At 42.3% G+C, this 17,426-nt stretch overlaps 1 long non-coding RNA gene across 1 annotated transcript in view; it reads right to left on the minus strand.

Annotated features, from left to right (window-relative positions):
- Nucleotides 1–14,911, minus strand: part of LOC109279046 (uncharacterized) — a 107,061-nt gene extending 92,150 nt beyond the window's left edge. The window contains exon 1 of the long non-coding RNA XR_002085973.2: nt 14,797–14,911. This is a non-coding gene — a long non-coding RNA (uncharacterized LOC109279046). The remainder of the gene's footprint in view (nt 1–14,796) is intronic.
- Nucleotides 14,912–17,426: the final 2,515 nt, after the last annotated feature.

Consider the following 17,426-nt stretch of genomic DNA (forward strand, 5'->3'; position numbering starts at 1 on the left):
GATTCTACAACTCTTTAAAGGTTTAAAGCAGTTATCTAGACAAAACGTGATGGGTGGGCTCGGCAGGTGGTCTAATCTAGAAGAAAGAGAGGCAGAAAAGAGGGAGTCCTATGCACAGAGGTGAATGAGGCCCACTAATAACCAATCAAGATAACTGGGGGCAGTGGAACGTGGGAGAACCATCATGGGATGTGGAGTCAGGCTTCCTGGGTTTGAATTTTGGTTCTACCAAGATGTAGCCTGAGACCAGTTATTTACATTGTCCAAATCTCATCTCTGTAATGGGTTAATATTAGCACCTACCATATTGAATTGTTGTGGGGACACACAGTTCTCTGCATCGGGGATCCTCCCGTTGTGGTCTGGAGACCCTGGGGAATCTGTCAGGGGGTCTGTGAGGTCAAAATGGTTCTCATGATAATACGAAGATATTTGCCCTTTTCACTCATTAGTTTTCCAGAGGCTTCCGTACATGTGACAGACATCATGACAGATGGAATGTAGAAGCAGTTATTAGAATCCAAATGTCTTCTATTAAGCTAACTGTTAAAAAAATGAGTAAAAACATAGACTAATAGTACTCTTCCTTTTTTGTTTTGGAAAATACAGCTATTTCTTACAAAGTATGCATTTTTTTTGGTTAACATGTAGTGAGCTTAGTGTTGCTATTTTAAATACATTAATTACTTAATACATTCTTAGTTTGAATTTCTAATATGGCAAACAGCAGCAGCTCTAACTCATATACACAAAAGCTATTTGGAGTTGTTTACGAGCGTGGTTTTAAAAATAAAGAAAAAATACATTCTGCATTAGTTTCCAATTGCTGTGTAATTGCTGTAGCAAAACACCATGCACTTAGTGGCTTAGAACAAACATAGATTTATTACCTGAATGTGTGGGAGGTTAGAAGTCTCAAATAGGTCCCCAGGACTAGGTCCCTTCTGGAGGCTCTAGGGGGGAATCTGCTTCCTTGTCCTTTCCAGCTCCCAAGTCTGCCTACATCCATCCCCTGGCCTGTGGCAGCCTTTCTCCACCTTCAAAGCCAGCAGTGGAGGAGTCTCTTCAAACCTTTCCCGGCTTTTGGGCTCATACTATCTATTGTCTCTCTGATCTACTGCCTCCTTCTTATAAGAACCCTTGCTAACTACTGGGCTCACCTGAATAATCCAGCACATTCTCCCCCCGTCAAAATCCTTAACTTAATCACACCTGCAAAGTCCCTTTTGTCGTATAACATAACTTATTCACAGGTTCTGGGAAGCAGGACAAGGCCATCTTGGGGACCATCATTTAGCCTACCACAAGTCCAGTTTTGAGTTATTTACAAATTGGATCCTTAACATACAAACAAAACGACATTGTTAAAATTTATAATGATAGTACCTATAAAGTTGAATGCAGATATATCTTTTGAACTCATTTTGTCAACAAATATTCTTCAAGATCTATATATAAGTCTTTGCCACTCTTTCAACTGCCAGCTTCAGAGTCCCCTCTTTTTGAAAAATTTATTATTTTTTTTTTTTTGAGAGAGAGAGAACAAGCAGGGTGGGCAGAAAGAGAAGAGGACAGAGGATCTGAAGGAGGCTCTGTGCTGACAGCAGAGAGCCCTATGTGGGGCTTGAACTCATGAACCGTGACATCATGAGCTGAGCAGAAGTCGAGCGCTTAACTGACTGAGCCCCCCAGGTCCCCCAAGAGTCCCCTCCTTGATGACGTCTTCTTTATTGCCCTCAGGAAGCTTTCTTTTTCTCAACATCTATGCAGAGCCAGCCAGAGTAAGAACTCCGTAATTGTTAGCTGGCATTACTATAATTACTTCTCCATGTTTCTCTCCTCTGTTGGCCTCTAACCTACCATTTCTTAAAGCATGTGCCATAAAACACTTGTCCCATGAGATTGTACCACATAAAACAGCTTTATGGTCAAAACATTTCAGGAAACACTGCATATCTTATTTTTCTTCTTGGAGATTCATGGTGCACATCGACATATTAAAGGCTCTGAGAAGTCCTACAGTGTTGATGGGTGGAGATGAGGTTAATTTAACACAACATTTTTCAAGGAATCTCTTTCTCCTATAAAACTGATGCACATCCCATTGTCAGAAACACTGCTCTACATTCTTTGGGGTAAGGACCAAATTGTGTCCTTCTTTGTATTTTCTGGGCGGGCCTGTTCCTGGGCTATTATTGTAAGTACTTGATAAATATATGTTGTGTGAACGCAAGGCAAAGGGGAAATCAAAATTGATAAGACAAGATTTCTTCCGTCAAGTTGCTAAATATGAGTAAGACAGATGCATAATTATTTATATAGTAGTAGGTAAATGAAATATGGTCTAACCTAGGATTGTCAATAAGAAGGAGAAAATCAAATCCAAATGCTGAAGACCAACCTAAGAGTTAAACAGAACTGAAGCAGGTAATTCAAGTAGCCCTTTGAACTTTGTGGACTGCCCTTTCTCAAAAAGGAAACAAGAATATTAGATCTGTGTGGCACAGAGCAGAAGAGAAAGAAGTAGCTGTCTTCGGATAAAGAATGAAAATTATTATAGAAAAGATTAAGCTAGGAATAAAACGCCCAAGTCATGGCTCTATTGCATCCCGTATGATGGCTGGGAACCCAGTACTCACATCCAATTGTGCCTATGAATGTGCAGGCGGTCAGTTTGAGGGCAAGAGCCCGGAGCTCGTTGCCAAAGGTTGTGCATGAGTTTTCCAATCCTAGCTGCCATCATTTATCAGAAACAAAGGTCCTTCTGACATGGACAGCAGTGATGGCTCCACTCAGAATGGCAGCAAAGGCCAGGGCAATCTCTGGTTGAACCAGTCATACCAACAGCTGCTCTGCCGCCATGCTGGGTTCCTCTGCTGGTTGACTCTGAGAGCTAATTCAACCAAGGTCACAAAGGGGCAGGAGCAGTCTTTTCTAAAAAACAAACAAAACTAGGTCATGCAAGGAGAGAAGGAAGTTGGTATGGCTCAGTGGAAAGGGGCGAATGGTTTTGGGGCCACCAGAACGATCTGGGTTTTAATCCTGATTCTGACACCCTTGGCCATGAGCAAGTTACTTAACCTCTATGAGCTTGTGTCTTCAGTTGATGAATTTGCATATAACTTCTGTGTTGTGTTGTTCCAAGTCCCAGACATAGGTGTTATAATGTGCACAAAGTAGGCATGCAGTAAATAATAGCAGAATAGGATTATATAATAAATAATGTTTACTAATATATAATAATATTTATATTAATGTAATAAGATATACTATAGTAAAATATAATAAATTATATATTTATAATAAGCCATAAATAATTTATTAATAAATGATGGTGGGATAACCTCTGTGAATTTCTAATCTTTGTTCCCTCCATCCCTCTTCCAAAATTTCTTTTTATCCCATAACCATGTTGCTCATTTGGGAAGCTATACATTCTGGGTTCACTGTCTCAGGAAATAGAGGAAGTAGCCGAAAAGCAGATAAAAAGGAGACTCTTCTGGATTTTGCATTAAAAAAATTAGGCAATGCAGGAACAGAAAGGAAGACTCATGGCATACACTTGTGCTGACCGATATGGTAGCCACTAGCCATGTGTGGCTACTGACTGCCTGAAATGCGGTTGCGCTGGTGTTCTAAGTATACAACACAAACAGGGTTTCAAAGACTTAATACAAAAAGGAATGTCAAATACTTCATTACTTATTTAAAAAATTGATTATATGTTGAAATGATAGCATCTTATTGGGTTTAGTGAAATACCTGATTACAATCAATTTCACCAGTTTCCTTTTTTAAAAATAATGGAACTATTAGAAAGTGACGTACGTGGCTCACCATTTATGGCCCACATCCCATTTCTATTAGACAACATTGATCAAGACAATAAAGGAGAGAAAGGACTCATGATGTGGTCAATAGATTGGGGAGAAACATCTATTCAGTCAGAGCAAGTTTGTTTGTTTGTTTTTTGTGGGGTTTTTTTTTTTTTTTTTTGCCCCTGGGATTAGAAAAGAATCCCTGGCCTGGGTAAGGAGGGTCAAAGGCTTGCCATGAGAGCTAAGATACAAGTTTATTCCTTTGTTCGGCATGACCTGTAAGTCTCTAGCCTAAGACTTGAAGAGGGGGTGTCGCTGTCCCCAGATAGGGTTTCGGGATCAAGGATCAAGGATTCCAAACTTTGCCAGGAAGAATTCTGATGTGGCAGCAGGATTCTAGACAAGAGATGACCATAGGTGGTCTCAGCTAACAGGGCCTTAGTGGCCTCATTAGGTTTACCCTACTCCAGGATAAGAATTCCCATGCACCCCAGTGTGTGTCCCCAGGCACAATAAAGCAACTGTTGGATCTGAAAAGGCTTCATGGTAGGAATGGGGCTAATGCAGCAGTGAGCTGACAGATGGTTAGCCTACTAGACTTGATGTGCTCAGCACAGATTCTTCTACATGGCTGATCATCTGGACTCCTGGCTGCTAAAGGTGTTTATTGTGGACACCTCACACTTATACCCCTCTAAAGGGGATTGCCCTGCACTGACTGGACCATTCCTCCCAGAGATGCCCAGACAGTCATGGAGGGCACACTTCCTTTCATAGCTTTGGCACAGTATGATTCTCAACCTTAGAGCTTAGCAGCAACCTTGGGAAAGGAAGACAGATCCTAAATTGGTGGGGAGTAAGTTTCTCCTATCTTTGCTGAAAAAGGATTTGAAATAGTAATTAAGACAGAGTGTAGTAAAATTGAGTTTTATTCCTTGTATACTTGAATCATGAATCGAGATTCACTCTTTGTTGTCAGATTACTAAGGCACAGCAAGCTAATAAAAAGGTGGGACAAAGTGCATGTGAGAGAAAAAGTACATCTGGTGACAAATACATACAACTTTCTTATAAAGAAGAAAAAAGAGTTATATGGTATTAGTCCAGTATGAGCTATTTGTAATGCTGATGAGAAATATTTATATATTCCAGTGGTTACAAGATTCAACGTCCAGGTGGATGTTAAATGTCCTGTGACGAATCTGGAACGATCATAGCAACACCATAAATATCTCATTAACACAGTGCCACAACCCATAAAAAGAAAGCGCTTACTGACTTTATTCATGTGGCCACCATATTTTCTCAAGAATTGTACAAACATTTAGATTTGTTTAATTCAAGGGAAAAACAATTTGGTTTTATTGTATTAATCAATTTTTTTTTTCAAGTAAGCCCTATGCCCGAAGTGGGGCTCAACCTCACAACCCTGGGATCAAGAGTCATATGCTCTACTGACTGAGCCAGCCAGGAACCCCAAGGGGAAAAACAATCTGGACCAGAGGAAGGTGCCAGTAGCTCCTGGAACTTTGACTTCTTCATGGATATCATTTAATGCGACAGGTTTCTCTGCTTGTATTTGTTTGCCCGATTAATTAAACCAACTCCAGTTTACATGTTTAGCCCATCCAAATTTATAAAGGAGCAAATAAGAACTTAAAAACCCCAAATTCAGAAACAAAAAAAGGGTCAAACTCCCAAGGTTGTGGAAAAAGGACTCATTGTTCCGCCAAGTATTTGTCAGTGTCAAATGTGCTAGTCGACTCTTCCTTCTCTTTCACCCGCCTTCAACAATTCCTCTGTGTTCCCTACGCGACTTTCCCCTTAATTTGATTTGGAACTTGCATGCAGTCTCCACTATGTTGTCCTTAACCATTTTCTGTACAGTTTATCTTATTCCTTTGGGTTACTTATTCATGGAATTCAAGAAATGTTTCCAGAGTTCCTGTCATGTGCCAAGCGCTGTGCTGGGCACCAAGGGTCCGATGGTGACCAAAATAGGTCTTGCTCTCTGCCTTCTTGAAGCTCACAACAAGCAAACTGCCATCCACTGGGCTAAGAGACAACATCAGACCTACGTTTTTTTTTTGTTTGTTTGTTTGTTTGTTTGAACATTTATTTATTTTTGAGAGAGAGAGGCAGAGCATGAGCAGGGGAGGGGCAGAGACAGAGGGAGACATGGAATCCGAAGCAGGCTCCAGGCTCCGAGCTGTCACCACAGACCCCGATGTGGGGCTCAAACTCACAAACCGTGAGGCCATGACCTGAGCTGAAGTCGAACACTTAACTGACTGAGCCACCCAGGTGTTCCTCCAGACCTGCATTTTGAATCTGGTTTCTTTCCAGCAGCTTTTACTCCACCTAATATTTGTAGTTGGTCATAGAAGCAGTGATTAATGTCTATTAACCCAACAGGGCAGGGTACATGTGGCTTTAAAACATGCTAATTCTTGGGGCACCTGGGTGGCTCAGTCGGTTAAGCGTCCGACTTTGGCTCAGGTCATGATCTCGCGGTTCATGAGTTCAAGCCCCGCATCAGGCTCTGTGCTGATGGCTCAGAGCCTGGAGCCTGTTTCAGATTCTGTGTCTTCCTCTCTCTGTGACCCTCCCCTGTTCATGCTCTGTCTCTCTCTGTCTCAAAAATAAATAAACGTTAAAAAAATAAATAAATAAATAAAACATGCTAATTCTTTCCTCATCACAACAGCCCAGTTATTCCCATCTCATAGGAGGAAAACTGACTCCGAGTTCACATAGGAGGCCACGACTGGTTCTAACTTCTGTTTTATTTTTCGCCCCCACCCCTGAAATTATTAAGTGGACCATGTGTATGTGATAGCTCATTCCTTCTGGTTTTAGAACCCCTCTGTTCCGGTGGTGTTAACCTCCCTCCTTTATGTTGATGGCACACTGGGAGGGAAGTGATGAATCAATGCCTGTTGAAGAATCATGAGGGTACCTAATAAAGAGAGTTGGCGGTCACTGAGAATCTTTCAGACTAAAGGTATGCATCTCCAACAAAAGGATTTGCAGGTGCTGCAACAAAGGTTGATAGTTTTCCCATAGCTGAATTTGCCCCTTCTGCCTTAATAATGGAACACCCATTCTTTAGCTGAGACCATGACCACCCAAAAGAAAGATGACATTTCCCAGCCTCTCTTGCAGCTATGGTGACCAGGCCATTGAATTTTGGCCAATGGTATACAAAGGGACTGGTCTGTGCAGCTTGCAAGAAGTGTCCTTAATGGACAGAAGTGTGATCTTTTATGCCAATTCCTATTGACTGAACACAGATTTGAAGGCTGGGGCTCAAGCAGTCAGGTTGGCACATGAGGTTAAAGTAGCGTATTGAGGGTAATGGAACAGGAGGCTGAAAGATTAGGGAGCACCCCAGCAGACCTGGGCAGCTTACCTTTGGACTTTGCTTATGTAAGAGAGAATAAAACTGCCATGGGTTTTATGTCACTAGCAACCTAATTTAATCTTATTGAGCAGCCACTATGGCAGGCTAGCAGGGAAATGAAAATACAGGCAGCGACTTTCCTGGTATCCTTGAGTCAGGTGGTTACAGAGACTCCCTCCTTAGGGGTTTGTTCATATACCGTACTTACACCAGAATGCAACTTGGTAAGACAACAGTTTGTTAATGATCAGAATGCATTCTGGTAACCATTATTTCAGGTGACAAAACCCCTGTTCCTGGAAGATCCTGGGGGAGTCACCCACCCCTGAGTCTGGTCTTTGTATAGTCGTCCCTTGGGAAGCCTGTTTGTGACAGGAGCCATCACGTCTATCACCTCAGCCCGGGGAGTCACAAACTACCCTGACCGCCTCGTACTCAAGATGACTTTGTGAAAAGAAGCCCAGAGGACAGAGAACACAGAACAACAGGATCAAATGTACCACCTGGAAATAGTGGTACAGACTGGATTGGAGAGGGAGGGATGTCACATCGGGAACAAGGAGAAAAATTGGGGGGTGGGGATACTGAAATCATCCAGAGGAGAAGTGACAAGAGGTGGAGCTAAGGCACCGCCCATAAGAATGTAAAGGAAGCAACAGTTTAATTATAATTGCTGTGGGCATGGATTTCATAGCGAGTATTCATGGAGGTAAAAGAGGGGAATATTGCCAATGAAGTCCTGCTTAAAAGTGGGCAGAAGAGTGAGAGCCAGCAATGTAAATGGGGAAAATATAACCACCAAGATAGGGAGAAGACCAAGAGAGACAGGCGTCACCAAACAGTGTGTGTGTGTGTGTGTGTGTGTGTATGTGTGTGTGTGTTTTCTAATGTTTATTTATTTGTGAGAGAGTGCAGGTTGGGGAGGGGCACAGAGAGTGGAACAGAGGATCCAAAGCAGGCTCTGCACTGACAGCAGTGAGCCCAGTATGGGGATCAAATTCATGAACCGAAAGATCATGACCTGGGCCAAAGTTGGACGCTCAACCGACCGAGCCACCCAGGTGCCCCGAGAGTGTGTTTTTAAAGAGACGGTGGTAAACAGAGTAAAGAGGACTAAAGAGAGAAAGCAGGATAAGGGGGGAAATGTATCCCTTGGCCTCAACAACATGGTGTGGCCATTGGGAACTCTATCCTAGGCAGATCTGGTAGACTGATGGACGTGGAAGACAGATTGCAGTTGACTGAGGAGCTAAGCTTCTCCTCCATCCTCCAGTAATGGAAGACATGGGGTGAAGTGCTGTTTCTAAATGGTTTCTAAATACAGAAAGCGTTGGAACACAGACATCAGATGAAGGTAATTCTTACAAGAAGCTTGATTTGATAACATGGAACATTCCAAGGCATACTTACGTTATCTTTGGCACACTGGCGACGGTACGAACACAAAAGCCTCAGCATCGTGACTGCCCTCGACTGTTTTGCACATCTTGACTACTGCCCAGTTGGTCCAAAATCAACGAAGAAATTATGCACATGGGTGTGATAACAATATACCAAATGTTTGTGGCCCACACCAAGAGAGAGTAATGAAAAGTTCTGCTAATTAGGTCCTGTTTATATTTCCATTATCATGGCTAATTACCTGTTTTATTTAATGACCTGCCTTATTAAGTATCACTAGGGCACTTGTTTCTCAGCATATTTTAAACATCCGACAATGCTTTCTCTATCTGTTGGGTGTCCTTACCAGCCAAGGTTTTGCTTGTATTAGGAAGCAACAGGTAAATGGAACATGGCGTGCCAATTATTGAAGGAACTCCCTCCCTTTGTTCTTTCGCTGCGAACTATGGCCATAGGCTGGTCAAATTTTAGCATCAGAAGCAAAGAAAAAATTATAAATGTTATTTAGGTTAACAGTTTTCACCCCAGGAGTGGGGAGAAGATCTCTTGATGGAATGTGGGAATTTTATTCCAGTTACAAGACAAAACTGAATGTCACCATCTAATGCATTTCCGTAAAACTGCTACAACTTTGTTCCTTAAAACTGTTCACACGTGGCAACTATGACAACAGAATGCCTATAGAATTGTGTTTCTCAGGGGAAAAAAAGTAGACATTTGGCGTCTATCATGGTAAGTTCCAGGTGTTTGAAACAATGATTGGTGGTCTGTAAGATAATGGAGGCAATATCTGCATTTTATGAATGCGAGAGAATGAAGCCCATAGGGGACAAGGGACTGTCACGGAATTGCCAAGTGTGGAAATGGCAAAGTTAGAACTAGAATTCTCATCTCTTGCTTCTTCCTATGGGCTTCCACCCCACATAGTTCATGCTGGAAAGGTAGGTGATGTTTCCTTTAAAAAAAAATTTTTTTTTAACATTTATTTATTTTTGAGAGACAGAGAGAGACAGAGCTTGAGTGGGGGAGGGACAGACAGAGAGGGAGACACAGAATCTGAAGCAGGCTCCAGGCTATCCAGGCTATCAGCACAGACAGAGCCCGATACGGGGCTCGAACTCACAGACTGTGAAATCATGACCTGAGCTGAAGTCAGATGCTCAACTGACTGAGCCACCCAGGCACCTCAGTGATGGTTACCTTTATGTGTGAACTTGAGTGGGCTAAGGGATGCCCAGAGAGCTGGTCCAACATTACTCCTGGATGTGTCTGTGTGGGTGTCTCAGGAAGAGATCAGCATTTAAATCCGTAGATGGAGTAAAGAAGATTGCCCTCACCAATGTGGGTGAGCAGTATCAAATCCGCTGAGGGCCTGAATTGAACAAAAAAGCAGAAGGAGGGTGGATTTGCTCTCTTTTTATGGGAGCTGGGACATTAATCTGCTGCCCTTCGACAGAGGCGTTCCTAGTTCTCAGTCAGGTCTTGGGACTGAGACAGGAACTTCTATCATTAGCGTCTCTGGTTCTTGAACCTTTGAATTCGACTGAATTACTCCTCTGGCTTTCCTGGGTCTCCAGCTTGTAGACGGTAGAGTGTGGAAGTTCTCAGCTTCCATAATTGTGTGAACCAACCCCTATAATAAGTCTCCTCTATATATGTGTCTATATAATCTTATTTGTTCTATTTCTCTGGAGAACACTGACCAATACAGCAGCTCAGCTCTGGGGTCACACAGACCTCACTCTGAAGGATTCACCCTCTGTCTCATTTGCCTCATCAGGAGAATGGAATCACAGAAGTCACTCCTGTGTGATTGTGTTGATGGTGAAACGAAAAAAATACACAGGATGTTCCCACCCAGGACTTGGCACATGGTGATTATCCAGAAAGCATCAGCTACCTTTACTAACACAGACCTAGCTGGCTGGGGCTTTGCTGGGCATATCCCAATCTTAGGAATATAAGTCTAGAATCCCTATAAATATACTGAAATGCGGTCAGTGTTCACCAGATTCCAATCTGTCTGGTCTTCAGACACTTGGCTGGTGGTCAGTTTCAACTTAGACCCATCCATCCCATATTCAAACACCAAAGGTATGTGAGAAAAAACATACATAGTAGTTGTTTTCTACCTATGTGTATCTAAGTGAATTGATCAGCGGACAAACACTATACGGGATCTTGTGACTTAATTGAGGCCACACCTCTGAAGCTGAGCAGAGAAACGAACAATACTGCATTGGGTTTCTGTCCCGTTACCTGAATGCTTTGGGCAAATTACTCAGCCTCTGTGTGCCTCTGTTTACTCATCTACAAAATGGGAATAAAAGAGGACCTACCTCTTAGGTTGTGAGGATAAAATGAGAGGCTGCAAGGGCACCTGGGTGGTCCAGCTGGTTGAGTGCCCGACTCTTGATTTCAGCTCAGGTCATGATCTCACAGTTCGTGGGTTCGAGCCCTGTGTCAGCTCTGCGCTGACATCACGGAGTTTGCTTGGGAGTCTCTCTCTCCCTTTCTCTGCCCCTCCTCCCTTGTTCTCTCCCTCTCTCTCAAAATAAAAATTAAAAAAAAAAATAGACACACAAAGTGCTCAGCCAGAGAGAGTTCATCGTAAGTCCTCAACTATTGGGCCACTGGCATTATTTCTATCTCCCCTGTTGTCCCCATCATCTCATTGTGGAGCTTGGTTCAAACGGGAAACAGGATATACAAACACCACCTGTAATTTAAAGAGCTGTGAATGTGTATTAACAGCATCAGGCAGGCTGAAAGAGGCCCAGCCTTGATCCTCTGCTGCAGCCTATCCCTCTTGCGGCCAAGCAGGTGGGGTGAAACGGGGAGGAGAAACCCTGCATCCAGGATTTCCTGGGCCACTGAGTTCATAGGCTTAGATTACTCACATAAGAGAAGCCTCATGGGATTAGAGCATGACCTGGTCTCTCCTCGCCGTAATTCCCCACCCTCTCTGCTCTCAACCTTTCCTTGACTGTTGATAAGAGCTTTCCTTGCTGTCTGATGGTGTGTAAAGATCTCCATTCCGGTTCTGGGTGCCTGTGCTAAAGATGTTGAGGATGATGGGAAGTCATATGCGTGAAGCACCAGTCCAACCTGTATTGTGCACACGGATCACAAGGTGAACTTGGGGGGTACGAACCCCCAATCTCTGGACTCAGCCAGTTCAGCATAGTAATCTGCTCCTTTCTAAGCACCCGTCCAGATGGTCCAACGTAGGGTCATCCCTGAACCGCACAGTGAGAAAAATGGTTCTAACGCATGCTCACATCAATACTCTCTTGCTTTGAAACTTGTTGCTTAAGTAAGAAAATATTGGCTCTGGCACGCAGGGACTGCTTGTGCTCAATCCATGTTAGTGCACCACCCGTCCTCCACCGCCAAGTCATTTCCTGAGATAGGCTTTAATATCAAGAAGCACTTTTAAAGTCCACTTGAAAAAATCACATTAACTTTTTAGCCAAAGGAAGAAACAGAATCAAGCACAGCACTGGAGAAAAAGGATACAATTAAAACAATTTTTTTTTTTAAATCACGATCTTAAGATGCCAAACTTACTCATTTGGTTAATGGAAGAAAAGAGGGTATTTATTCAAAACCCACTGGCCAATTGACGAGGACCTGGATTTAGAAAGGATTTCTGCCATGTGGACCAAACTCCCGAAGGAGAGAGGTAGCATGGTGTAACAGAGAGAGCACAGATATTTCTATCGGAAGACTTGTGTCTGAATCCTGGTTCTATCAATCCAGTCATGTGACCTTAACCTCTTGGCTTCCCAAGGGGGAATAAGGGTGTGGTAAACATTAGTGATAATGTGTATCACTTGCTTAGCCCAGCTATTTGTAGTATTCATGATCATTGCTATTGTCATTTATCTTCTCTTCCCTTTGATCAGTAAGGTGGGAAACATAATGGTACTATTTTATAACTCTGCTATGAGGATTATTAAACTAGATTATTACTAGGCTACACCTTTAGTGCTTATGATGCGCCAGGTACTATTCTAAGCACTTTACATACAGCAACTCACTTAATACTCACAACAACCCTATGAAGTTCTCCCCATTTTACAGATGAGGAAACTGAGGTTCAGAGCTATTGAGTTCATTACTCAAGATCACACAGCCAAAAGGGGTAAAGCTAGACCATTATATGTGAAGAGGTCCATTCAGTACCTGGCTCATGGCAGAGTCTCAATAAAAAACAATATTCATGGTGTTGTGTGGAGACAGTACCTTTCCTAAGGGGCTGCCTTAGGAATATGAGAATCATGGCTGGGTAGAAAGTCCACATTGGTCAGCAAGTTAGTACCGATGGAAGTTCATTCTTTGATGGATGATGGGTTTGGTGTTGCCCTCACTGACAAAAAGAGATACCTCTAAGCTATGAGCTACAAACAAGGATGCACATGTATTTAAAAAGGGATTGGGTCAAATTCATCCCATGTGGTACCCAAATTAATAATACCTGTCTACAAAGAAACTCCTACACTGAAACTGTGATACTGAAATTTCCCTGTTTAGTCCTGAGAATATGACCATGTTGCAAAGGAGCAGTTCTTTAGATGGGCTGGGAAAAAAAAATCCTCTCTTGTAAGTTATATTTTGATGGGCCAGCATTAGACACAATAAAGGCAGTGATATTTAAGTTGATCAGGGACAGATGTTTAACATATTTTACGTAAGAACTGTAGACACAGTTAACTGCCAAAACAGACTGTTTCCTGAAACATTGGACAGATGGAACCAGGAAGATGTACTCCTGAGGAGTCTGAACTCCTCAAAGTGACCCTAATGTGAAAAAAAAATTAGTTTTGATCAAAGTATTTCCGTTATTTTGATTCTTTTGTTTCTGTACTTTGTTCACTTTTTCATGGCTACAAAGGTATGTGGGATGTAAAATTTCTCTTTCTCCCTCTGTGTGTGTGCGCGTGTGTGCGTGCGTGTGTGTGTGTGTGTGTGTGTGTGTTACACATGTGTGAGTATCCCTGGTTTCAAAAGCGTACTTTGTTTTCTTTTCTATCATTCACTGTGGGAAAACCCAATGTGCAGTACACATTGTTGGCTCCCTCCCCAGCATCTGCTCTCCTATACTCTTGCCAACAGCCCCTGATTTCCATTCGGGGATCTGGGGTCCCAGGGATGTTGACTCCATACCTTGTCACTGCCTGCCTTGTTCCTCCTTAAATATGGCAGGCATGGTCCCACTCCCGTGCCTTCTCTACCTCTCTGATCTGGTGGAGTACATCTCAGTGAACAAGACAAGCGAAGACCTTGACTGAGTTTAATAGTCTTCCCCCCAATTTCTCTTTTTTGCTCAAAGAAGAAAATTTGCCAGTAAAATCAGATGAATGTTAAGCATTCACCGTTCAATGTTGCACGAGGAGTTTGCACCAACATTCTGCCCTGGTAAGAATTTAAGAGGATGTGTAGGAAGTCCTTCTTGTGTGCATAAAGAACAATGTGCCATTCAGTTGTGGAGAGAAGGCTTTGTTGAAAACAACTGAAAGAGTTATTTTCTGGGTGGGGTTTCGATCTTGCTGCATTTACATAGCACTGGCTAGCCTGCTGATACTTAATGAAACTTAAAAATAAAAACATCTGGAAAGTGTGCCAACCGATGCCGGCCTCACCGGTTCAGCTTTCTGGCTTGCCTCAAGTCATTTTAATAAAGTATGTTAACTCTACCAGGGTCTTGAAGGAATTCTCGTTCTATAATCTGGCCCTCTCTACTGCTACAAGACTTTTGGAAATCAGCCCGTGAATTTAATGAAATACTTAAAATAATACTCTAGGAGACTTAAATCTTGATAATTATGCAAGGAGTTGTACTTCAGGTATATTATATGATCCTAAAATGGCACATTGTGCCTAGAATTCTGATCGTTGCACCTTAAAGGAGCTGCGGTTACCAGGATCAAATTTAAATAGAGTCTTCAATTCACAGATGACCCAAAATGAAATTCATGCAACTAACAGCAGGGAGACACGGTGCTACCACTCTCTTGAGTTTGCCTTCTAATGACTCTGTTTAATTTCCTGTTTTAAAGAAAAAACTTGAATGGAATTTCTTCTTAAGGGATTGTTTGGTTTAAATCTGATCCTCCCAAATGCTAAATCCCTCCTAAATCCCTCCTTTGAGGATTTGGACTCCAGACTCACCTGAAGGTATCATTTCAGTTCTTGGACGAGAGACACCCTCTTCATCATTCCAGAGCAATCCGAGAAAGTCCTCTGCCACAAACGGCACCAGCAAATGTACAAAGCTCACTTTGTTCTGTGGGAAATAAAATGGACTGTTAACAGCGCATCCTCGGACGGAACGAGGAAGAGCCTTCACCTGGACCCCACCGCAAGTCAGAATCATTGCTGTTCACAACAACAGCCGTGACTGCCACTCACGCACGTGGTGTTCAGTGTCTCTCTGTCTTGTTTCATTCGAGTATCACAATATCTGCGTTTTGCTGGCAACTCCAATCTGGACTTTTTGCTATTAAACTTGGCTAGGAACATGAGTAGTTAGACCAGAGAGCCTGAGAGCGAGGCCTCCATACTTCTCTGGCCACGGGCAGTTAGTGGAGCGAAAGTCCTCTCAGTCTACCCATCCACGCTCGCCCACTTCCCAGGGGAAAGAAAGTTCACTGATAATATGAAGGGTCAGCGTCTAAGAAAACTATGCTGGAATTATGCATACCCTGGCTTGAGCAATTGCCAGGAGGACTACCCGTTTTGAACCACGTCACGAAAGGTACGGGCAAGGTGAACGCATGGGAAGTCATACGCTGGACATACTGCCCACACAAATAGGAATTTCTACACATTGTCAAGTTCGGCAAACAAGTCCACAAACTCAGTCACTGGGAGCTTTAACCAAGAGCAATTTAAGATTAAAAAAGACACACCATGAGGAGAATTTGAAAATTACCGTCAAGTAACGTAACACACCACAATGTATTCTAACCCGCAAGGCTCAGGGATTCCAGTGCTCAGCTGGGGGCTATACACACAGTAAGGGCTTCAGAGTTCTCTGAAACCTTCAGCAGAAAGATTTCTAAGCAGAACTCAGAAATGAAAGCCAGAGTCATCTTCTAGTTCTAATGAATGAATAACAGGTTTTTGAAAACCGAATAACTCACTTTTTGGGTTACTAGGAAGTAGCCCTTAATTATGCATGAAAATAAAAGTCCATGGAATCACCCAGAAGCCCCCAAAGAAATAACACACATTTAAAACATTTTGGCTTTGGGGGATAATTTTAGCTTTCCATTCAGTCGTAAGAAATTATACAGAGAGATCCAGTGTGCCCTTTACCTGGTTTACCGCAATGGTAGTATCTTGTAAACTATAGTCAATATCACAACCACAACACGGACACCAGTATGATCTAGATACAGAACATTTCCATCAACACGAGAATCTCTCATGTTTTCTTTCTATAGACAGACTCCACTCATCGCCCATGGTCACCCTCTTTTGAACCCCAGGCAACCATAACCTGGTATCCATTTCTATAATTTTTTCATCCCATTTGTATCAATGGGATGATTCACTATGTGACCTCTTGGGAAGCTGCCACCCTGCTTTCCAGAATGATGGTACCATTTTGTTTTCTCTCCAGAAGTGCAAGAGTGATCCAGTTTGTTTACATCATCTCCGGCATTTGGTGTGGTCTCTATTTTTTATTTTAGCCATTCTGATAGGTGTGGAGTGATATTGCGGTTTCAATTTGCATTTCCCTAATGGCTGATGATGTTGAATCTGTTATGTGTTTACTTCCCATCAGTATATCCTCTTCAGGGAAATATCTTTTTATGGCTTTTGCTCATTTTCTAGTTGCCCTATCTTTTTTTTACAGGCGAGCTTGAGAATTCTTTTGTAGTCTAGATACTAGTCCTTTGTTGGATACGTGTTTTTCTCAGTCTATGCTTATCTTTTCATCCCCTTGCAAGATATTTTGCTGAGCACAAGTTTTTAATTTGGATGAAATCCAACTTATAATTTTTCTTCTTTTACGGAACATACTTTTTGATGTCAAGTCTAAGGATGCTTTGTCTATTCCCAGATCCCAAATATGTTCTACTATGTTTTTTTAAATTGTTTTATGTTTCTACATTTAATTCTGTGGTCCATCTTGCATTTGTTTTTGTATAAGGTGTGAGGTTTATTTGGAAGTTCAGGGTTTTTGCCTATGAATGTCCACTTCCTTCAGCACCATTTGTTGAAAAGCCTCTCTTTTCTCCATTGAATTATTATTCTCTCTTAAATGGTTATTTTGTGTGTGAGAGAAAGAGCTTGAACAGGGTAGGGGTGGAGAGAGAGCCACACAAAGAGTATCCCAAGCAGGCTTTGTACTGCCAGCATGGAGCCCGATGCGGGTCTTGAAACCCACGAACCATGAGATTGTGACCTGAACCAAAACCAAGAGTTGGAATCTTAACCAATGGAGCTACCCAGATCCCCTCCATTGAATTATTTGTAGACCTTTGTCAAAATCAGAGGGGTGTATTTGTATGGATGTATTTCTGGGTTCTATGTTTGGTCCCACTGATCTATGTGTCTATCCCTCTGCCAATAGCACACAGTCTTGATTACTGTAGATACATAACATGTTCTGAAAATGAGTAGACTGATTGCTCCCACCTCTTCTTTTTCAAAATTATTTTGGACACTTTTAGTTCCTGTACCTTTCCATATAAATTTTAGAATAACCTTGCCTATACCTACGAACAATGTTCTGAGATTTTTATAGAAATTGCATGAAACCTGTATAAAATTGGCGGAAGGGGAGCTCC

This window comes from Panthera pardus, unplaced genomic scaffold (assembly GCF_024362965.1).
Source record: "Panthera pardus isolate Hobbes unplaced genomic scaffold, ASM2436296v1 HiC_scaffold_8, whole genome shotgun sequence".
Taxonomy (NCBI): domain Eukaryota; kingdom Metazoa; phylum Chordata; class Mammalia; order Carnivora; family Felidae; genus Panthera; species Panthera pardus.